This window comes from Heliconius melpomene, chromosome 3 (genome assembly GCF_056956725.1).
Source record: "Heliconius melpomene rosina isolate 202511_hmr_F chromosome 3, ASM5695672v1, whole genome shotgun sequence".
In the NCBI taxonomy this organism is placed as follows: Eukaryota; Metazoa; Arthropoda; class Insecta; order Lepidoptera; family Nymphalidae; genus Heliconius; species Heliconius melpomene.
Window position 1 is genome coordinate 3,760,765 of NC_140391.1, and position 24,401 is coordinate 3,785,165.

General features: G+C 34.2%; 1 protein-coding gene across 1 annotated transcript in view; it reads right to left on the reverse strand.

Annotated features, from left to right (window-relative positions):
• The window catches only part of Cad99C (cadherin 99C), a 131,490-nt gene that overhangs the window by 62,081 nt on the left and 45,008 nt on the right, over positions 1-24,401 (reverse strand). The window contains exon 2 of the mRNA XM_085207572.1: positions 17,018-17,049. The gene's annotated coding sequence lies outside the window, so the exon portion shown is untranslated. The remainder of the gene's footprint in view (positions 1-17,017; positions 17,050-24,401) is intronic.

The following is a 24,401-nucleotide window of genomic DNA, read 5'->3' on the forward strand; positions in this document are numbered from 1 at the left end:
GTAACAACTTCTAAAGTACTTATTAAAATGAAAAACAGAAAAGACAGTTTTGATCTACATTAATGGCCAACGTAACTAATATACTTATTTATATGCTGAGAGTAAGGGATAAGTGAAACTTGACTCGATACAGTTGATGTGTGAACGGCGTGATGTGTCAATAATTAAATGCGTTTTTCTCTAAAACTATTCGCAATTTCGAAATAGTTTAAAAAGCAAATTTTATCTTCGTTTAACGTAGAAATTTAATAAAGTATTTTAAAGGATAAGGATTAATACCATTATGGAAAAATATCCCTCACGATAAAAAATATATTGTAATTACTATTTTTAGACAGAAATATGATCACTACACGTTATTCTTAAAAGATACGAATATGCCATCGCGGACTTTTTTGTAGATCTTATTAAGAGGAACAATACTCCAGTACATTTTTTTCATGTAGTATTTACCATTAAAGCAGCGCATGCGCCGAAGTGTCTCAGTGGGTAGGACTTTATACACATTTATCGTATTGTACAAATAATAAACTATATATAAACCTTCCCTGAGAAATACTCGACCTAATGGTGAAAACCGCATCCAAATCCGTTGGGTGGTTTAGAAGAAGAAGAGTTAGAAAGTTCAGACAGACACAAAAAGCGACTTTGTTTTATAAGATATAGGATAGGATATGAAAAATATTATTACCTAGAGTACAATAATCATTAATTTCGTCATATCACGATAAAAACGTTGAACCAATATTAATATATTTTTTAATTTTATAGTTCATCGAAAATTTGTATGTAATTAACCTTGCAATCAGAAGTAACTATAGCAAGCAATTATGTTCATCAAAATTAAAATGTAGGTACTTAATTATAATTGTAATATTACAACATTGTATGGGTGTTGTAACAATTTTATAATAGTAAATAACAAACCTATAGCAAATGAAGATTATTTCCATTTTGATGAAGATATTAAGCGAATTTAATTTTTTGTTCCAATGAATTTAATTTGCAATTTATTTATGTTAATTATCAAAATAAGCAGTTTTATTGAAATGGCTGTAAGCATGTTTGTCTACATAATAATATAGATAGACAAGCTTATAATAATTATATTAAAATTTAAAATTCAACAATTTTAATACAAAATATTCCTTTAGAAACTGAAATACCAAAATCACTTTACCAATGTCCAACAGACAAACAATAAAACTAATTTCACAATCCCAGTAACCTTAATTTCATTCATTCTATTATGTTGTTTTTTTCTTCAAAATCTCTATCTATGCCAGTAATACCGTTAATTAAATATTTCACAATATTTAACAGCGACCAATTAAGAAATTACAAGGTTAAACTAAATACCAGCATCGATATCCCAAAAATCGTGATATAAACCAAAACAATATTAATTCTCGCAGATTTCTATTTTCCAATACAATTGCAAAATAAGTTTCTACTTACAACATTTAACAAACGAAATAGTAAGACAATTTCAGTGATTAAGCAAAGCTAGTTTACTGAAGTGAGTAACAAATATATGTATTTGGGCTTCTCATTCAGAATACGTAACGGGTTGGTAATCATTTACAGTTAGCCATTCAGATGTTAGCGTCTTGTTTGCTATTCCGTAACTCGGGTAGGTAGAGTTAGAAGCGATTATATGACAAGTTTTCTAATAGCTTAGCGAGTTAATTATTACTACTAATTTGTTTTAATAACTAAATGTCTCGAAACTGTCATCATATTGTAATTTGTATGTGAAATATTTGGCACAAAGTGTGAATTTAGATGCTAAGGTTGTAGATTCGATTCTCACTCGAGACAATTAATTATTATTTACGGAAGAAACGAAGAAAGAAGAGAAAAAAAGAAGAGAACGGAATGGCTTAACATTAGGTTCCCTCTGCCTTCCCAGCAACATGTGGGGTACAGCGTGAAGCTGAAAAAAAACTATAATTTGTAATAACATAAGGCTAAAGAAAGCGCATCAAAACAATAGCAAAATCAAAATAAACAAACACTGAAAGCTATAATTACATGAAAATTGAATCAATAGTGAATTGATTAGAATATTTATTAACAATATCAAGACAATAGCTTTGTTCTTGGTTTTATGCTAATAAAGTAGCAAGAATAAACAATAGCATTATAATAGATCAACAAGTGGATCCGGATCGACGCCAAACATGGATGCTGGCACAATGTAAATCATAACAGCCAGTGCATCTTGTATTGAATTAGATTATATTAAAATTACTTCTTTGGAATATAGTGGTAAAATATTTTAAAGTAATAACTTAAATATTACTTATACTTATAATATTTAATTTGTGGAAGTTGTGGCACAAGCGTGTGACTGTAAACGCAACGGTTGTGAGTTCGATTCCCACACGAGGGAATGAAATATTTTATATTTTCATTTCTCCGCTCTAGTAGCAATAAAAGCGTGACATTCAGTTCAGTAATCGGGGAACGGAAGTGTCATGATGGAGAATGGATCGTCTTAGCACTAGATTCCGTCTGTCTGACTTCCTATGTATGCCTTTTATCTTTTTTCTCTATTTTTTTTTTCTCTTTTTATCTCTATATCTTTTTTATTTCAAATAAACCTTACATTATAAACAATACTTCTTAATTTGTTTAAATCATTCTAATAAACATTTTCGTTACAATTTACAGAATCAACCAGTAAAGTAATTCACGAAACAGATTTTATTCTACAAAGTTAGTACTGAGAGATATTGCCGTAACAAGAAGGAGGCAGTAAAGCTGCCTGTGACAGGTATCGACGTTGCTTACAAAATGGTACCTTTTCTGTACTAGTGGAAATGAGCCACGCCTACATCCCTCCACCGATAGACGAATAAATATCCAATAAATAAACTAGATTATTTAGTTATACGTTGAATAATGGTCCTAGCACGTTCCGTTGGTCAGAGACTAGTAAAATAAATATAGGATGCTTTATTGATGAACAATGTTTTTTTTGTTAAAAGAAAGACTATAGACCTTGATTTATTTTTAGTTAATTTCAGATATTTTACATATAATATTTTAAGATGTCATTGTCTTGCGTTCTTTATAATTGTGGGTTAGATCCCCTATTCACGGGAAGAATGTAACAGTTAGATTTAGTAAGACTAAACGTGTATATTGGATTATAGAGAGCATTCAACAAACATCTCTGAAAATCGACAAAAAATGGTGAAATGTTTAAGCTAATACATTTTAAACAAAATGTATAATAATGTTGGTATAAATGGCTCCTCGAGGAAGTGTTTAATAACCTGTTTAATAAGATATGATCAAAGTATATTCGTAAAAGGGATTTAAATGGTAAAACGAAATATTAAATTATAAAATTTAACAGTTTAATATAATAAAAATACCTTAAAGTAAATATAAGATTTAACAAAAAAAAACAACTCATCAATCACTATCGCAACCAGAATCTGTATTTCAACTTAACACCTGCTCGATAAATAAACAACAATGGCTTCCAAAACAATATATGTGTAAGGAAAACGTATAAAAATGTCTAAGAACACGTAGAAACGCCTTTAGCAGGCCATTAAAAGGGCCACCTGCCGTCTGTGTCGCCGCGGTGCATAGCAAATCGCAATTTATACAAGCATTACGTAGGCGGGACTTGTACCTGTAACTAACTAAACTTCCAAGTGATATTTATAAGATCTATCTCTTCCTTGCCGATGATCTTCCATCGCTTTAATGGAAGGCAAAATAAAATCAATTTAGCTGCAGCTTTGATAAGTGGGTTCGTTGGTTAGGTAGCTATTATATCTGTAACGGCGCGGAGTAGTCTTTAACGGTGGTATAACATAAATTGCGATATTGCATTAGTTTTACTTGTAAATTGTGATTATAATGTGGAAGAATAATTTCTATTCTGTCTCACCGTATTTTTTTAAATTAAATATATAAAAAAATAAGTATAAAATTAATGATATAAAATATTAAATGAAATATAACGGCATAACTTCAAGCTTTATCCACGGACATATTACTGGCGCTTCGCCATCCGAAGAGATCTCTCAGTTTACTGTAGGATGTTAATACGATTTTAGCTTGTAAATATAAATTTAACTATTAATACAAGGAAATATTTTTAATATAATAATTATATTATTTATTATAATATTTATAACTATTTAAATAAATAATAACACATTTATACAATAGGACTAAGCTCAATTCTAAAGGAGTTTACTTCGAAAGTTAACTTATATGATTTAAAAAGCTAATAATATGTAATAAACGATACAAATATTGTACTATATTAGATATTATTGTTATTTATTGTATTGTCAGCCTACGCCTTAACAACCGGCGAGTGTCCACTTCGTCATTTCTTGTAAATCACGAGGATTGTACAATTTGAATAGGAGTAACTAGGAATTGTGGCCGATTGTGTATCTAGTTCATATTTCATATGACGTTTCGAAAAGGTTTAGAAATTATTTTCAATGAGTCGTTAATATTTATGCTGGCATGTGGGATTTCCGTCAATCTTGCTTATTTTTAGATTAAGTAAATTAAGTTTTAGATAAGTAGGTAGAATAGAATTTCGACTAGAGAAGTTGTACGTTACCGGCAGAGCTTCTCAAAACAAGACAAAACAAGAGAGGTATATTTCTATTAGGTACAGATAGTAGGACTTTGTTGAAAAGTATTTTAATACTAGTTCGATAACTATCAATGAGACAGACATTTCCTTACTGCGCTACGACGTAATTTTTTTAACATTAACAAATATCATTCAATTACACTTTCAAAAGATAAAAACCAGATGTAAATCTAATGTCAGATCTCACATAAAGTGAAATTCGTACCTGTCAATTGAAAGTGTTTTAAAAAAAAAGTGCTATTATGTATTCCGAACGCCAACTTGATTAGTCTGATAAGTTGACGCAAGTAGTTTGACAGCGTAATAGCGGTCTTGGAAAAAATTTCAACGCGTTCGAGAGTTGAATTAATTTGTGTTTCCCCCCTAATAATGTCATTAGAGAGTATTTCTTTTTGCTTTTTTTAGTAGGCAGCGGGAATATGGGAACCTAGTGTTAAGGCATTTCCGTTGAACACTTTCCTCCAAATCCTAGAGTAATTATTGCGTGTTGAATGGCCGAACACAACGCTGCTCTTTGCCTTGTTAACAGGGCGAGGGAGTAAAAATATTAAATTTCGAGTCGATCGAGTGGGAATCGAATCCACAATCTGTGGCCTTTACAGTTGTGGTCCACGACTGGTCTCAAACATTGAGAAAATATTTTTTTATAAATATATGCTGTAAATAATGTTACCCACCTTTTTAAGGATGTTCATTACAATTTACAACATATATATATAACTTTAAACAACAACTAGTAACAAACAGAACTACTTCTGTTATTTCAACAATAACATTTAAGGCATATCTTAATTAAGGAAACAATTTCCAATATATTACTGGGTGTGTCTGTATATACAAATTAACACGACATAAAAGGCCACCAGATACATTCCAGATTGATTCATTGGTTTTGATTTATACTGCTGATATGCACTTACGATATGCAAATAGTTTGGTAAGGGAACCTTAATTATTATTAATATAGTCAGGTTAGTCTTGTTAAAATAGGTTCCGATATTACTAAATAGGTTAACTCCCTATTATACTGTTAAACTAAAAAGTTAAAGTATTAGGTTTCGTAATAAATAGTGATTTCACACATTTATATCTCGTCTAAATACATTGTGAGTTTTTCATAACTAAGTATAAAGTGTTCAATATAGTATTGTCGTGCCAATTTTTTTCTTTTATTAATAAAAAAGGACACTTCTCTCATCCATTCTTGAGATGGGTGTTGAGTCGCAAAACTTAACGCCACCCTTTTGCTTATAAAACGAGTACAATAAAAATTACAATTTTATTACCCCGATTGATAATCAAACCCAAAACCCTGCTCAGCAACACGACTACATACAACTATTACTTTAAAAAAATTGAATTTAACTAAACTCAGCCATACAAATCCCTTTACCACTTTTCGTAAAATAAAAATAACTATTCTATTCCCTCGAATAGGAATCAAACCTACTCTGTCCTGCGATACAAATATTTTAATAAGAACTCTCCACACGACTTCTATAACAAATTGAAGTAATCTAAGTAAATTCAGCCATACAAAGCTATACAAGAATCGTTTCTGTGCAATAAAACTGATGGCACCAGTAACTGTTGCAATCAAAGCTGACTCCAACGGGATATCTTTATGCAAAATTACATGAAGATTTTATCATGCAATATTACATATCACGCAGATCGCATAACCGTAAGTTTTAGTTGGTCTTGTTAGCTTGTTAGAAGATGAGCGTGTACTGCCCCGCGTTGTTGAACGATTTGTCATACTCAGTCAGCTTCACGCTGTATCCCGCATACAGCGGGGTGAGCAGAGGGAATCTAGTGTTAAGACACTCCTTTCCCTACGTAATTCACAGCAACAACTAGGTAATGTCCGTTTTAATTAGTAATTTATAGAAACCCAAACGCGGCTTCAAAAAATGTATAAGCTATGTAACTGTGAGGTTTCATCTAATTCTTTTTAGTCTTTAGAGGGAGAAAATCTAGTGATAAATCATCATATTCTTTACTTCACGAACGAACGAACTGAACGATGTGCTTTACCTAAGAAACACTAGTAGGAAAATATTGGATATTTTCAATATAAATATCCTAAAGTGGTTTAAATCCATAACTATATCGTGTATTCAGATATTTCGGGCTGTGTCCTATTGGGACTGACGAATAGCTAACACTGAAACATTTTTATACGGTGTATTTCTCCTTACAGCATGTGTATAAACACATAGATTACCTTTAAGACATTTAACGCGAAGAGAGACGCGGGAAAGAGACGCCCAAGGAAGCAATGGTTGGATGTCGTGATACAGGACATGAGAGCCAATGGTCTAACCACCCAGGACGCAAAAGATCGTTCAAAGTGGAGTAGGTTAAGTAGGAAGGCAGACCCTGGCAATAGCCGGGATTAATTCCAGGAAGAAGAAGAAGAAAGCCTTAGTATTGTTTGACGAGGATTTAATAAAAATACAGTTATAATCAATCAACCTCCAATTATAGTATACAAAGTCAGCACCTAAATTATTCCAATAGGTATAACAGTAACATTCATATAAAATAAACATACCAAGAAATAATGTTAGACTTAGGTATATAGTAATTACTAACACTGTAATGACAGTTAACTCATCTTCCTCCATGATTATATATACCAATGGAATGTAAGCAAAATTATATATTTTAAAATGACTTCATACAAACAAATATATACATGAAATTGTAGTGGTACAGTACCACGAGCATGTGACTGACAACGAGAAGGCAGTGAGTTCGATTCTCACTCATTGGAAATTGATCATTATTTATTAACATTTAATTTCTTCGCTCTGGTAACTAGGCAAAGCGCGACGTTGAACTCTGCTACTCAACATGTAATGCCTCAAAATTTCAGCGAAATGTGGGGGACGGAGTATCTTTACACTAGGTTCCCTCTGTCCACCTTACCATTAGCGGAATAGAATGGAAGATCAAAAAGAAAACAACATAAGGGGTTTTAAATGCTACATAATAAGTATTCAAGGCAAGTGAAGTGCGAAATAGAACTAATTACACGTTTGTTAATATAAAAAAAAAACAATAGGCAATTTAATTAGAGATTAATTAAGCTACAGCGTGTCTAACCTAAAACTAATCGTTGAATATTTCTGTTGCAATTTTTTTATTGCTTCTATTGTATTTTTTTGTATGAATCTACCAATATTGACTGACCAATGACCAATTAATATTTCACTTCATAAACTTCAAAATTATTTGTTTTATATTACGCTTTTAAATTTAATTTTCTATTTACATACTTATGTTGGCAACGACTTAGCGGCTAGGACGAATGAGAAGAAATTCAGATAAGCCGACAACTAAAATGTATTGAATTCAAATTTAATACCAGCATTAAATTTAATGACTGAGTTAGTAGTATTAATAAAAGCTCTGAAACCAGATTTTATGTTGAATATTACTATAAATGCTTTTTCTTATTCAAATTTCACGGTGCCCGACCAGTAATTGGTCGAACTCACTGATAATTTTATTCAAATTGCTGTGTTATGAAACAATTTTGTAGATTATAGATTTTTTATTATTTTTGTTTTGTATTACCTAAAGATTTTTTATTATTTTTGTTTTTTCCAACAATTTAAGTAATCTGAACTGAACCAGTCAGTTTTAATATAGGCAAATAACTTTTTTTTTCTTGTCGTTTCACTCTGAGGGGTGGGCAGAGAAAACCTGGGGACCTAGTGTTAAGACATTCCGTTCCCCACTTTCCGCTGAATTCTGGAAGATTGTGTGTTTGCTTCGACACCAAAGCGAAGAAAATTTAAGGAAATAATATATTTAGTATTTTCATTAAATTAATAGAAAATATAAAATTTCCTCGAGTGAAAATCGAACCCTGAACCTATCGCATTTACACGCTTGTGCCCCTGCGCCGCGTCTGGCATCACTTAAATATTATAAATCTAGTTTCCGTGCCACCCAGCAATAATAACAACACCCAACTTACAACTGTCAAAAGAGCAAGCAATTCCAAATTTACCAATAGTCAAAGTTTTTGTCGATCTGTCATTCTTCTTAAATCAGAACTCAAACGTGTGACGAAATCTCTGTGTACAAGGTACTCTTACTGTAACCGCGTGAAAGTTTTTATTACGTCTAGTATAAAATCTAGGACTTAGAAGTTTCAAAACTAGTGAAGGCACAATCTGTCCACAGGATGTTGAAATTAAATAATTAGTTGCGTAATTATTAAGTGTATTAATAAAACAATAATAATAGTTGTTAAGGGATTTTTTATCTTTCTATTAAGACATCTCAGTAATGTTATTTAATAATGTCCTAAAACAACGAAACAACGCATATAGAATATTTAGACAAACATTATATATCAATTAGTAATTAAACAGTTTAGAAACTATTTTTTTTTATTTCACATGGTTTCTGTATTATTTTAAGATAAATACTGTGAATGTCGATAGTCACTTAGACCTTATTTATAGGTCTCAAACTCCAAGCTGCTTTTCTTAGTGTGTGCGCGGAAAAACAAATATTTGTTAGCTAGAACCATTATTTATTTTAATATATTTTATTTGTAATAGTATAACTTAATAAACCTACGACCACCGTCTACGAGCACACACCCTAAATCCAACGCAATGATATCTATCTGCAATCTAAAAAACTTGCGTAAACAAAACAAAAGACAGTGTTACCAGAGCTTGAGTTACCAGATAACGAACGACTAGTACGATACAACGTGTTTTACACGATACCCCACCGTACAAAATTAACGTCAACTGGAACTGGGCGCAACAATAGAATAATGGCGTTATTACTTTAGATTTATTACTTTTATCGATAAACAATACCTAGGACATTTCGCCGTTCTTTAACGGTGTTGGCGCGGACCAATTTTAACGAGCGGTCGAAGTCTTTCAAATGGGGCTTGAACTGCAATCATATTCGTGTAGTTTTGTTTTAATTGGCTGAAAGTAACGGCGTATCTCTGGATGTTGCAAGCATTGGTGATATAATGTATTGAATTATTTTTCCAAATTTCGATGTAGTGCAACGTCGGTGTATAAACAACGGTTGTGGTTTCGATTCCCATTGGGAGGAATGAGAATGACTCTGACGTATTTATATTTTCTCTCTCTGGTAACAAGACGGAGAGCGGCGTTGAGTTCCGACACTTATCACGCAAGCTCTCGAAAATAAACTTCAACTTTAAGTATTAACATTAAGTTCCCTTTACCTATTTTCTTTCCCCGTACTCTAAATACAAATATTAAGTAACTTGAAGAATAAAAAAAGTAACTTTTCAAAACAAATATGTAATGTTACTATATTTTTTGCAATTGTCTAGATAATATCTTACGGAAGCCACAATTTTACATGTAGGTAGGTACAGGCAAACGATACCATCAGGCTTGACACTGAAAAATCGTGGGAAAAACACGTGTGAAGCAATTATTATAAGAGCACATCGCAATAAAGAAGCTCCTGAAGATGTCTGGATAAGCTCCTATGTCGACCTCCAAATAACCTCTCTGAGATAACGCGGTATTGCACAGTATTTTTTATTTCATACTTGTAATATATTGATAAGATAAAACTTTATTTCTTTAACCTGCCTTTCATGTAGCTATTATTTATTGTTTTTTTTTTAATTTAATACCTATGTTAAACAAAGGTTCCCGATATTCTTTATTAGACATATTGCATGACGGATTGCAAACACCACATTTCATTTATATACAGAAAACACTCTCATCAGGAAAATGTAACCATTTTTAATATAAAAACGTTAGGCTATAGGTACAACATTTTTTCCTTCAGCTATGTACAAGTATTATGGATATTATTTTGCATTATGTACTATAGTAAATGAAGCTACTAGGTACTACAAAAAGTATAAATATGGAAATGCGTACTGATGTGAAATTTAAATAAAATAATAAATTTTTCTTTGATTCACAGTTATTATTTTTCTAAGTTTCACGGTGTATCCCGCATACAGCAGGGTAGTCTGAGGGATCCTAATGTTACGACACTCCGTTCCCCATTTTCCGTGATTTTAAAATTACTTTACGTTTGTATTGCATAGCAGGGTAGGCAGAGGCAATCTAGTGAGAAGACACTGCCTTCTCCCTTGTCTGTCCGATATGTAGGTGTATATAATATAATGATTTAATATATATTTCTTAAAATAAACACTATAACGCTATACAAGTGAATAGTAATAAAAGGGCGCCATCGGTAGCGAAACGTGAACGATAAGTCAGCGATACAGCAACGGTACCAGAGATCGGCATAGCCATTCCTTATCTAGAATCACCACGATCGGAATTTAAAGTTGGGGTACTGATTCAAGTTATTGGAGTGCAGCGCTAATAGAAGATTTGAAAATTCCTTACAATTTTTGCTGGAAGGTTTCTAGATCAATGGCGTACCTAGTAAGAAAAAAGGAATTTGCAAAATAAGGAAGATTAAATAAGTACACAAGGAATGAGCCCAGAGAAAAATGCAAACATCTGAAAATGAATATTCTATCCAATAAAAAAAGCTGTACCAATAAAAAAATATGTATTCCTTGTTTCATGCTCCATACAAGTTCCATACAAAGTAATACTGTTTTAGGCAGAGAAAACCTGTCTCTTCTCTTATGTTAAGACACTCCCATCAAGATACTTCTCATCAAGATACTTCCGTTCCCCACTTTTCACCGAATTCTGGAAGCATTGCGTGTTGAGAGACGGTACTTAACCCCGCGCTTTTACCGCGGCGCGCGTTCACGTTCTACCAGTACGTTTGTGCCCCTGCGCCAAGATATTATCCATAACATATAAACAAAAGCAAACTATAATCAATTCAAAGTAAGTAAGCCTGTGTTCTAGACTCTAGATTATCTTCAGTTACAACATCCTGTACAGTGAAGGACGTGCAAATTATATACTACAATATCACTATGCAAAGACCTATAATAATTCTAAAACTGTTTTCATCAGTATAATCACAAGTAGAACTTGGAGTTTAATTAAAAATAAATAAGTCAGCTTCACGATCAAGCAGTGCAAGCAGAGGGAACCCAGTGTTAAGACAAACCCTATTTTCAATTTTTGCCGTATCCTGGATCCATGCGTGTTGAGTAGCGGATTTCAATAAATATTTAATCTCATCGAATGGGGGTCGAACTCACAACCAGTCGCGTTTACGACTCTTTACGAATGATTGAGTTTAATGTTTATGTAATTAAAAATAATTATTGTTTTTAGCACATATTGAAAGTCAATAAATATGGTAATAAGTAAAAATATTATTTTTATTATCTCCACAGGTGTATAAATAATGATTCTAGTGTAGTCGCTTTAATAATATTAATTAGAGTTCTTTTTAAAAAATTAAACAGGTTAAAAAACCACAAAAAATATATGCACCGTTTTAAAATCCCAAAAGATTAAAAACTACATTATTTACTTCATAACGTTGGGCAAAAAGATTCGTACGTGCTTCAGAATAGTAAACTTATGAGCGCGTTTATTCACCGCATTTCAAATCTTAAATAAAAAAGAAAAATAGCTACTTACCTTTTAATATTAATATTTCACATTAAATTTAAAAATTGAAAAAAATAGCTTCATGTTTTTTCCCGTGTAACAAAGTAAGCAGAGGGAACCTAGTGTTAAGACACTCCGTATCTCATGCACCGATCAAATTTCGAGACATTGAATGGCGAAATTTAACGTCACGTTCTGTGTACCGAGGGAAGTATAATCATTCCCTCGAATCAGGATCGCACCCACAAATATCCCGATAGCAGACGGTTTCTCTAAGTTTAAATATTTAAATAACTACAATCAGAAACAATATCCTAAGAAAATGCTTTAAATATCATAATCTAACAAAGCAAATTAATTATTTACTAGAAAAACATTACTCTTGTTACAATTTTACTACTTAATTAATATATCATACTATCTCTGTAGGCTTTCAGTTTAATTTGATAAATGACTCTAAAGCAGTCAGGATTTAGCTTTATCTACTGATAATATAAGGCTATTAATCTCACATATTACTTGTAATCCATTACAACTGGTTCCTAATAATTAAAAACTGGTTAACGAAAATTGTAAGGCGCGCCCGTAACGGTGCAATCTATGCCCATAAAAATCTAATAGTAAAACGTATATATCATAATTGATTAAAATAACTGTGAAGACACTAAGTTTATTAATATTGATGAAAATCAAATTATTTTGTCAATTTTTATATACCCATAGATATGATTTATCTTCTAAAATCTAAAGGGTTAGGCAGAACGTCTTTCTAGTAAAATTGAACTTTTCTTTAGGCTTCAGTCTAAGCAATAGCATATAATTTATTTTGGCAAATGTCATTTGAATCCTCAAATACAAAAGCATTTATGTAAAAATGTTAAAAATATTGAAGCCGTCATGGCGCAGCGGCACTACGAACGGCGGTGACTGTAACGCGATGGTAGTGGGTTCGATCCCCAATCGAAGAAGTGACATATTTATTTCCGTTTATATTTTCATTTCTTCGCTTTGGTGTTGAAGCAAAGCGCGGCGTTGAGTTCTGCCACTCAACGCAAAACCTCCAGAATTCGGCAGAAAGTGGGGAACGGAGTGTCTTAACAATAGATTTCCTCTGCCTACCCTGCTGTGTGCGGGATAGAGCGTGAAGCTGAAGATGATTTATATAAAAAGATACAAATAAAAATAAAAGAAAATGAAATATTAAAACAAAAATATGCTTACAACGCTATAAGCTCTTACTGGAACACCATGAATTCCTTGTTAGAATTAATCAGTAACGCAACTATGCAAGTAAGTATTCTGAACTTTACTTTACAGACTAACATTTGACCATTGGGTAAGTAAAATAACAGCACATTAGATAAATCTAATACATTGTCTTACAAGTTGCAACACTATTAATGACTCGACTAATAGCTGAGATCATAAACTCTCAGGTAATTTAAATGGTTACCTAAGTTTTGTTGATATTTACCTTTATATTCATATCACTACTTAAAACCAAAATTATATTAAATAAGCTTCACGCTCTATCACGCAAATAGCAGGATAAACTGATGTAACTTATTGTTAATATTAATAAATAATAATTAATTCCCTCGAGTGGTAATCGAATCCACAACCAACGCGTCTTAACAAACCTATTAAAACTGATATATAACATGTAGGAAGAACACTTTGAAGTTTGAACTAACACTTATAACATAAACAAGATGTTATTAAGAAACGTACATAGAAATCTGACTAAGAGAATTAATGATAGCGACTGCGGACAAAGATGAAACGTGTAGAGGCCAACAAACGACATGAGTTAAACAATGATAGATTCTATATGTATTTAGATCGTAACACTATATAAATTACATTGCGAGCTGAACATCCATTATGTGGTTTAATATGATCATGTGAGATTTAATGGTTTATCATTAACGTTTATATGTATAAGAATGTTTTTTTTTATCAGCTTCACGCCGTATCCCGCACAGAGCAGGGTAGGCAGAGGGATCCTGGTGTTCGTGACAGAGAGACACTTCGTTCCCCACTTTCTGCCGGATCGAACCCACCAGTCGGTTTTACAGTCACACTTTATGATCCTGCACCACGACTGGCCTGGCCTGGCCGACTAGAATTTAACTACTTTTTGAGCTTCACCCTGTATCCCACAGGTGGCGGGATAGGCAAAGGGAACTTTCTAAATAAATTACAAATGTATAACAAATTAATAATTTTACGTAACTGTACTAAATATTTAAGTTATTCATAGAAATTCTAGATTTATTCGATCAAAATATCTATCCATCTTTATTAAATCGAGGTATCGGTAACAGAAGCATTATCACTTCGAACGAGGGCAGGTATGTTCCGTTATACAAACCTGAAATATACAAACACAGCCAACTAAGCGCACCAACTATGCACTTCGCATAAAAGTTAGTAACATTTTGTTTGCTTAGAACGCAATCGGAGAGAAATATTATACATGAATTGGCTTTTAGACAGGAAATTCGTAGTTTACTTTTAAGTTATTATTATATTTTCTATTTATGTATAACTATAATTCTCTGCGTAAAAGAAAAAGTAGTGATTGCATTTGCTATTTCATATAAAAAAGAAAGATCTTGCTTGTTTAATATCCTGCGATTTCAATACTTAACTGATTAAAAAGACGGTAGTGAGTTCGAATTCCACTCGGAGGAATAAATTTCTCTAGGTTCCATTTGCAGATACAGAGTAATACTATTAAGTTAATAATATATTAGGGTTTCTAAATAATTAAATTTTAATGCATTTTGTCACCGATATAGAAAATAATGTTAATCTAGATAATTTCTCTTCAAAATAATTACAGCTTTAAACTTAACATTCCAGAGCTCCCGTACAGCTAACTGACAAAGACCTTATTAGCTAAAGTTCGTGTTCAGTGAAAGATTTACCTAATGCGATTTCGAAGTACCGTGCAGAATTACGTGTGGTCTATGGTGATTTGGTAGTCAATGAGCCAATTTAACTGAAAACGTATAAACGTAACTTTAAATTCAAATGTATAACTAAATTGTTATGACGTTTGCTTATAAAATTTACGTCATATAATTAGGACAAAATGTTATTTTAAAATATTCTTTAATGTAAAATCTAGGCCAATTTAGAGCTTGATATTTGATATCAAAATATTAAAAAAAATTGATTCACGCCGTTTCCCGCACACAGCAGGATAGGCAGAGGGAACATAGTATTAAGAGATTTCGTACTTCACTTTCCGCCGAATTTTTCAAAGCATTGCGTGTTGAGTGGCGGATCTTAACGCCGGACATTTGCCCCTCACGATACACTTACACCCTTGTGTGGCTCACCAGGGCACGCCAGGCGGTATATAAAATATGTATTATTTAAATTGTGAAAGATAGGAAAGGAATCATTCTGCTAAATTGTATGACGCATAACAAAAGGTACATCGTTATTTTATAGCCCGAAGGTAAAATTTACACACTACTAACCCCAATATCGAGAGCCGTGGCAACTCTAATTTACACCTCGTTTGTATCATTGTTTATGGCGAAGATATATTCTCAATACCTATTTGTACTACAAATAATATATTCTATAAAGAAATGTATTTTTTTATATTTCCATTTGTTTTTAGATTGTAAAACGATTTATCTGAAAAAAATATGTTTAACGTACCTACTATTTCAATTAATTGTATTCATTTATTAAAAACACTGCCAAAATTTATATTCAAAGTTTATGACTTAAAAACGGAAAACTAGATTAAAAAATATCTAAAATTAGTAATAAAATTAGTATAAATCTGTAAAGATCAATTCCAAGTTGAAATCTCCACCTACAATAAAGTGCGTTTACATTGTCATTTGAACAGTGTTGAAACAATGCGGATTTGTAGCATTAGTCGAACACGACCACGAGCAACTAGGCGCAGCATAAGTCTCTAACAAACGAAACACGAATATATTACAAAGGTAGTGTGAAACTAAAGATAGTAGGTTCAAATACAAATAAAGAAAAGATTCATTCTTATTAAATGTCTTCCTTACTACGGCGATAGATACCGCGAATAATATAAGTAGATAAGTAAAAATAAATAAAAGGCAGCTGATAAAAAACAAAATATAAAATTGTTTTTTTACCTAGTTCTGTTAAGGGGGATGCATGTCCGTGATGTAGCGGATAAGCTCCAAGAGCGTCGCTTGAGATGGTTTGGCCACGTTAGGCGCCGGCCTAAGAATTATGTGGGATGCAAGTGCCTTGCTATATTAGTTCCTGGAGTGAGACCTCCGGGACGCCCAAGGAAGCGCTGGTTGGATGTCGTGACGCAGGTCATGAGAGCCAATGGTCTAATCATCGAGGACGCAAAAGACCGTGCAAAGTGGAGTAGGTTGAGTAGGAGGGCAGAATCTGGCAATAGCCGGGATTAATGCCAGGAGGAAGAAGAATCTGTTAAGGGGGCTGCAGAAAGAAAAAGTTTGAGTTCAACTATAATTCAAAGTAATAAAATTAAGCAAGTCCATAGTTTTTTTACGAAAATAGAAAATTTCGCAACATCCTTCTAAAACCATAAATGGCATACAATAATAAATCATACAGGCGTTCTTAATGGCATCACTTTCCTATACTAATTAGAACTATAAAACTGTAAATCCACTGACTGTCACGACAATATAACATTTTGTATTCTAAAACCTGCGTAGGTAGTCTAAATCGAAGTAAGCCACGCCCCACGTTGAGAACGTCTATAATAGATCAATTAAAACTAGTATAATCCAATTCATTATTATGACATAGATTATGTAAATATGGATTAATAACTAAATCTCACCTATATTTAGCTGCTTCATAACTGCATCCAATCTGGAAATAATAACAAAAAAATGTTAATAAATAAAAATATTTTAGCTTTTTCAAAAATAAAATTGTAATATTATCCATTTTTAGCAATAAAATTTTAGTAACACAACAATCGATGCAATATAATATCTAAATGTAATAATAGCTCTGTATCGAATTGAAATTTCCCGTTATTTTTTTTTTTACTTTACGCATTTTGTAAAATAAATTGTGATAACCTAAATAGTATGTCACTATTACTCACTTTTAGCAAAGAAGTAGAATAAAGTGGAGAATTCAGCCTTGCACCTTGTCGAAAGAGGAATAAAAAAGGTTTATATGTAAGTCAGAAATTTTAAGAGTCGTGATTGTTTGACAGGTAGTGGGTTTGATTCCAGCTCTTTCATTTTCTCGCTCTGGTAAGTAGACAGAGCATCACTCAACACGCAATGCCTACAGAATTCTTCGGAACCGATTATCTTAACAAAAGGTTTCCAGTTTCCCCCTGCCTACCCTATTATCATACAGTGTGAGCCTAGGAAAAAAACTGAAGATAACATTCTTCTCAATGGTGTCAATATAATAAATTATTAATACCTCTTATTATTATTATTATCACATAATTCTGATTGCATTGATATAATCTTCCACAAGAAAAATGTACTGAACACAACCAATAAAAGATAGAATAATTGAAATGTATAAATCAGAATTTGCAATAAGACGGCTTGGATCACGTTGAGGATTGAAAGACTTTTTGCGTTCAGTACCACTTCCTTTCACGGACGCCCGTAATAATTTAATACTTCATAATAATAATAGTAGATACGGTCGGTGGCGTCGCAAAACACTTTTGTCGATAAACCTTGATTGATTGATTTCTCGAAATATGGCGTTTCGAGCGTGCCAGTTGAGCACAATTCATTTCGCCAATGTCACGTTGTATGGAAAACACACGAAGGAAATTGACCGGTAATAAAAAAGATAAATATACACAATTAAAGAATACATGTAAACAAAAGAGATCCTGTGTTAGTACAGCCTTCACCTAAAACAAAACAAACACAAATTTACAATATATACACAACACATTAGATTAGTAATAAATAATATTTTACATGGGGGTTAATTTAAAGTTTTATTTTGTTAAGTTTAATATATTTACATAAAAATTTACATAAAGGACTAAACACAAACATTAACAAACACTGAACATTTAAAGGACGAGGGACTTTATGAGGGAGGACATCATATAAGGGACGAGTTAACTTAGGACAAGAGAAAAGGATGTGGGAAGGGGAGCCGTCGTCCAGGCCACATTCACACAGAGAGTGGTCCCTGACCCTGATCTTAGCTAGATGTACAGGAGTAGAAGCATGCCCAAGACGTAAGCGACAGATTGTTGTAATAATCCTCCGTTCAATAAACCTTTGAGAATAAAACCAAGGTCGCCTAGGAATATCCGGTTGAATAAGGGCGTAATACTTACCTTTATGTGATTTTGACTCACTCCAGGAATTATTCCAGGACTTATGCAAATGAATATCCGCAAGGGACATCAGATCTTGGGCGGAATTGGAGAAATGGTCTAATGTGCCACACTGAATAGCTGATTTAGCGCAGGAGTCTGCAGATTCATTCCCACTGATTCCAGAATGTCCTGGAATCCACACCAAAGTAACATCCAAACCCTTTAGATGACAAGAGAACAATTCTTTACGAATCCTTAAAACAATTGAAGATCTCAATCTACTATAAAATGGGCTTCCCTTTAAGGCCATTAAGCAGCTTAGTGAGTCAGTAAAAATAACCGTCTGTTTAAAATTGTGGGAATGTGTAAACAGGACTGCTTCTAACAAAGCAACAGCCTCGCCTGTGAACACAGATGATTCGGGAGGGCATTTAAATTGTAATATAATTTTGAATTTTGGTATCCAGCAAGCTGCACCAACACAGCTTTCTTTTGAAAGCTTTGATGCATCTGTAAAGATGAGGATGTGATTTGAAAAATTTTCATTTACTATGGATTGAAATTTTGTGTTGGTGCCAGGATCTCCCTTGGTTAGGCCAAGATTTGTGACGATACAAGGAGAATGAACTAGGGCGTTATACGGTGTAAGGAACAGTGGATTAGAAGGAAAACAAGTCAAAGGATTAGGGAGAGATGTAAGTCTAAGGAAGCTATCAAGCAGGTATGGTAAAGGTTTGCCTTGAGGGATGAGATCAGCTAGCTTAGATAGCTTAGACCGTAGAGGATGGGAAGACAGCTGCAACATTTTACTCACAAATCGATCGGAAAGGAATTGTCGGCGGATAGGAAGTGGAGGATCTACACACTCCACCTGCAATGCATTGGTAGGAGTAGACTTCATCGCACCTAGGATAATCCGAAGACATTTATATTGTATTCGGTTTAATTTTTCAGTAGGTAATTTATTAAAGGGGTCTAGGACAAATAATCCATAGTCAATATGACTGCGAATTATAGCATTGTACAGCAGTTTTAGAGTATAAGGGTGTGCGCCCCACCACACACCAGACACAGCTCTCAAAGCATTAATGCCTTTTTCACATTTCCTGCTGAGATATTCAGCATGAGCAACTCCGTTCAATCGTTTATCAAGTATTATGCCTAAAAATTTGACGTTTTCTGTTAGATGAATGGGAATATTATCACACAAAATTTGAAAATTTGGAATTACTCTCTTTTTTGTAAACACGACCGCTTGACATTTAGCTACCGACAATGCCAGGCCATGCTCAGAGAGCCACTGGTTAAGATAGTGCAAGGCAGTATTTAAACGAGAAGTTATGTCCTCCACAGAATTTGAGCTGTAATAGAGGACGATGTCATCAGCATACTGAAGAATGTTACAGAAATTATTAACAGATAATTCAAGGTCATGTGTGTATATGTTATACAACAGCGGACTAAGAGCTGAACCTTGAGGAAGACCTTTCCAGACAAGTCTGGAAGGTATAGTAAGAAGTCGATGTCTTACAGATACCGATCTCCCGGTCAGCAGATTACATATGTAATGGGACATCCTCGGCGGAATACTCAGCTGACGCAATTTCTGCCTGAGCACCGGAAGAAGAACATTATCATATGCAGATGCGACATCTAAAAAGACACCAACCAAATACTCTCCTTTGGCAAAGGCTCGTCGAATATCTGTAGTAAGAATACTGAGACTATCAATAGTACTTAGCCCCTTTCTAAAGCCAAACTGAGAGGGCGCTAAGATATTCCTACTTTCCACTATCCATTTCAGTCGATTTTTCAAAAGCCGTTCAACAATCTTAGAAATAGTAGATGCCAGGGCAATGGGTCTATAGGAATTAAAATCTGAAGGACATTTTCCAGGTTTGAGGATAGGGATAACAATTTGGGACTTCCATGAGTTGGGTATATTGCCTGATTGAAATATTTTATTTATCATGTTTAGAAAATGGTGTTTAGAGTTATCATTTAATTTTGTAATAAAGGAGTAAGAAATACCATCCTCACCTGGACTGGTATCCTTTAAATCCGTTAAGACGTTTTTAAGTTCTTCAAAGGAAAAAGGAAGATCCATTTCCTCCGAAGATTCAACCGGCGTGGATATAAATAAATCTTGGGATGGGACAAAAGGGGGAGCCAATTTGTTTGCAAAATCGTTGAGCCAAACAGAAGGATTATTGGAATTGGGACTGCTGACATTGTTAAGAGATCGGCGAAATCTCTTAACATTTGTCCAAACAAGGGAAGACGAGGAACGAGGACTAAGGGATTCACAAAAACTTATCCAACCACGTTTTTTCTTTTTCCAAATGCAATTTCTAAACTTCGCATCCTTGCGTCTGTAGTCGATAAAATTTTCCATAGTCATACAGGCTGCGTATGACTCCTCGGCAGATGTTCGCCAAAGGACAGAATCAGAGCATTCCTGATCCCACCAGGGATTGAAATGCATCCAATTCTGAATGGAGCGGTATTTGGGGATATGTAGGTCAGCAGCAGACATAATAGCAGAGACAAACCCTTCATAGTAAACAGAGATACTCTCATAATTACCAGACTCAGAAAGATTGCACAACATGCAATCCACAGAGTCGGCGTACTCGTTCCAGTTGGCCTTTTTTAAATTAAATTTATGGGGAAGGGAAGGAGTAGGAGTGGGAGGAAGTCTATTATTTAAGGACAGCAAAATCGGGAAATGATCACTACCATGGGTAGATGGGAGTACAGACCATGATAGTTGGGAAGCAAGAGAAGGAGAAGATAAGGAAAGGTCAATAGCAGACCTAGGGTTCTGATTTGGATTAACCCTACGAGTCGGTGACCCATCATTGAGAATGCAGAGGTCCACATCATCAATCAATTCCACCAACGAAGGAGAGAAACCATCACAGTAGTAACACCCCCACAAAGTGTGATGGGTGTTAAAATCACCCAGGACCACCACAGGGCTGGGAAGCGAAGAGATAATAGACTTAAGCTCTAGAAAGATGGAAGGGGAAGGATGAGGGATGTAAACAGAAAGGAAGGAAATACCAAGGGTCCTCACAGCAACAGCATTCAGCTGTTGACTATGAGAAGGGAGAGGAATACGGGAATATGGAGAAGAGTGCTGGATGAGGATAGCACTACCTCCATACCCGTCATTTCTGTCCTCCCTCAAACAGGCGAAACCTGGCACCCTGAATCGGGAGTCAGGCACCAGCCATGTTTCTGAGAGGGCAATAATGACAGGATTATGCAGAGAGATAATAGAAAGTAGTTCATGCTTTTTAGCACGAATACTTTTACTATTCCACTGCAGGAAGAATAGTGGAGCCATTGTTAAGGATTTTAAAGATTTTGAGTAGGTTTTGGGCAACGTAGGACGGTAAAGGAAGTTCATCAGCAGTTGAGATTATGCTCACAAGAGTGTCAGTCAAAGCAATTAACAGATCCTTTGTAGATTCTGCTGGACTGTCAGAACCTTGATTTAGTGCACAACCATTAGGAAGGGACGAGGAACAATTGCTAATAATGGACTGGTGAGCTTGTCTATTGTATCCCTTTGCCATAGGAGCGTGGGGACGGGGAGCTTGGAAAACTGTTTTACAATAGGATTTAGAGGAAGTAGCAGGTCTGCTTTGTTGGGGTTGGGGGTTTGTGAAAACAGGAGGTGAGAACATTTCCTTAGCAACATCTGCATAGGAACGTTGGACAGATGGGAACCGAGAGGATGCTTCCATATAGGAAATACACTCTTGCGACATAACCGTTTTAATGTTCTGTTGTCTTACAAACTCAGGGCACCCTTTATCAGTTGCAAAATGTTTAGCTGTGCAATGGATGCAGGTTGAATTTTCCTGCCGGATGTCACATGCATCACCAGTATGAAACTGGGAACACCTATAGCACCTTGGCTTTGATCTACACTGTGACTTAACATGACCAAAACGACAGCAATTAAGGCACTGGATTGTAGGATATTTATAAAGTTCAATATTAAGGACAGATTTATAGGAGAACACTCTTTCAGGCAATTGTTGGCCACGTATAGTAATTACAACAGTTTGAGTTGGAACCCATGTAACTACACCCTCACTTACATTCTTGCGGTTCATTCGTCTTGCTTTTATAACTTCTCCGCATGCACTAGGGAATATCAGTGAGCCAACAAACTCTTCCAAAGACCATTCAACGGGAATTCCTTTTACAATTCCCATCCTTGTAATATTAAATGTCGGGATTACACAAACATATTTACATAGACTAAGAACAGGGTTATTCAAAAATCTATTTGCTGCATCAGCAGATGTAAATTGGACACTGATTTTATTGCGACCCACATTTTTAACTCCATCATTAACTATATCAGTGATTTTATTAGTATGGAGAAATTGACCAAATTTAATGGCTCTTATAGAGGTCCCTGCAGATGGATCAGGAGATTCCCTTGACACATACACAATAAAAGGACCTTTATCAGTACTAATATAGGATTTTGGGGCATCGGATAAGGCAGGGTGGGTCCATACATTCTGGATGGAAGGAGTGGCATTGGCTGGGTCTATGATCGTTTTTTTAATAACATCTTGGTTTGAGGATGTTTCCTCAACTTGTCTTTTTCTATTAACTGTAGAATTTACAATACTCCCCCCAGGATCAGGGGGGTCAGGTGGAGGATCAGGATCCATCTTAGAATAAAAATAACCTAACTAAAACTAATCTAATCTATAAGACAACACAACTACTTACTATTACCAATCACCTTATTAGTATGGATCTATTTACACTATTATATATTGTTTCCACTATGTAAAATAAACATTTTCAGTACTAAAAAAAGATATTTTCACGAACACGTGTGTTAACCAAAACAAACGTCCCGATAAACCTTCATACAAATTGCAACGTAACTGTCAAAGTGACGTATGCTTTTACTTATTGTTGTGCCAGTCACGTCTTAGTAAAGGTATAACAGATTAAAAATATATATCTAATTGGTTTGTAGAATGTATTAATTATTGATAGAAGGTTTAATATGGTTTGCTTCACTTTATCACTAAAAAACCTTATTAAAAAAAGACTTAATTAAAAATAATAAAAAAATATAAAAAATGTAATTGCAATACCTCCAGAATTCAGCAGAAAGTGGGGAACAGAGTGCCTTAACACTAGGTTCTCTGCCTACTCTGTCGTTTGCGGGATACAGCGTGAAGGTGATTTAATTTAATCGAAATCAGCATGGGAAACATGGTTAATAATTCAACAGGTACAAAATTCTGAATGTCGGGCACACCTACCTATGCAGTTGCAAAATTATACGAGAATCTTGATCATGTTATCGTGATTCTAAGTACGTGACTAACGCGGACTAATGTAAACAATGGTGTATATAAATAAATGTGATAGGGTTACATTTTGAGTTGGGTGAATCTTCTTTTGTTGGGCACACTGTAAGCGACGGTAGTGGGATCGATTCCCATTCAGGGAAATGCTTTTTTAATATTTTCATTTCTAGGTTCTGATAACAAGATAAAGCGGTGTTTAGACACGCAATGCATTAAGACTTAGGGCGAAAACCTACAATGTAATTGATAATTGATTTCCTTTCTAGAGAGCCTTTAGGTATGCCTTTTTCAATTTTGGCAAGACAACGTTGAAGCCTCCCTTATTAAGACGGCGTTTGGTTCCGCCAATCAAAAATTCTAGTAACTAATACAATAAATTATAATTACTCACAATGACTGTAAACTCTCATATTCTCTTTATTCTGTAATATTCTCTCTCTCTCTCTCTCTAATGATTACTCCTCATGTTTCTATAAAGTGGTAATTTCAATCTTTGCAGCTCATTTTCTTGCAAATAGTCTCATAACAAGTAGGAAGAGATTTAG